Below are 930 nucleotides of genomic sequence, written 5' to 3'. Positions count from 1 at the left end.
CTAGTGGGCAAATTTATTTTTTTTCAATGGTGGGGAAAAACGGCGGGGTTTGTTTATAGAGTGTGGTTCAGGTTTGTATAATTCATCAGTTTCCCATAAACAAAACCATGACTTTGTTATGGTATACGCCCATATTCGAATTAATGCCCCAGGGTTGAATGTTTCGAATACAACTATATCTTCTGGTAGAACATACTCCTCGAAATATAGAACTATAAAGTCTTGAGCAGGAATTTTCGAAAAGTTTTGTGGTTGAATCTCTTGAACATAACTTGGCGCTTTTTTCCACCACTCTCCGTAAGTGCGCATTGCGTATGTTTCTGGAAAGTCACCATATTCCGGAAACTTTCGATGTCTGCCGATATGTTTGTAGCTGTATCCATTTTCTGAATCAACGCAACTATTTTTCTCATATAAACACACGCACAAAGCATGTACAAGTGAGTGTTACAACAGCAATGTATGTCTTGAGCTGAAAGGAAATGCAAAGATTATTTATTAATAAATACTATTTACAAATTGCACTACTTACCCCGTTGCTGGCCTCGTGTTCATTGTGGAAATGATTAACGTCGGCCGCAATACGCATTAATGAAGTGTCAACAAAGAACGTAAAGTGTAATCTACGCTCTTTGATGACAGCACGCAGCCCTCTACCGGGCATGAGGTTGGAACGAGACCATTTAACTAAACACAATTCTTTCAGCGTTGCCGCTTTGCATTTTAATTATAAAAATTTATAACTTTGAAGCCTTTTACAATTGTTCAAAACAAAAAATTTTCTTATGTACTTACATACATACATATGTATGTGTCTACACCTTAAAAAAATAAAATTGAAAGTGGTTGTTGAAGTAAATTGTTCATCTTCATTATCCAAACGCTCTGTTGTTGGTGATATGAATTTTTTTGAACGCGGCAGCGGCATCA

Source organism: Rhagoletis pomonella, unplaced genomic scaffold (genome assembly GCF_013731165.1).
Source record: "Rhagoletis pomonella isolate Grant_MI unplaced genomic scaffold, Rhpom_1.0 Rhpom_scaffold_00002, whole genome shotgun sequence".
Lineage (NCBI taxonomy): Eukaryota > Metazoa > Arthropoda > Insecta > Diptera > Tephritidae > Rhagoletis > Rhagoletis pomonella.
The sequence above is the reverse complement of the archived record's forward strand: the minus strand, read 5'-3'. Positions refer to the sequence as shown.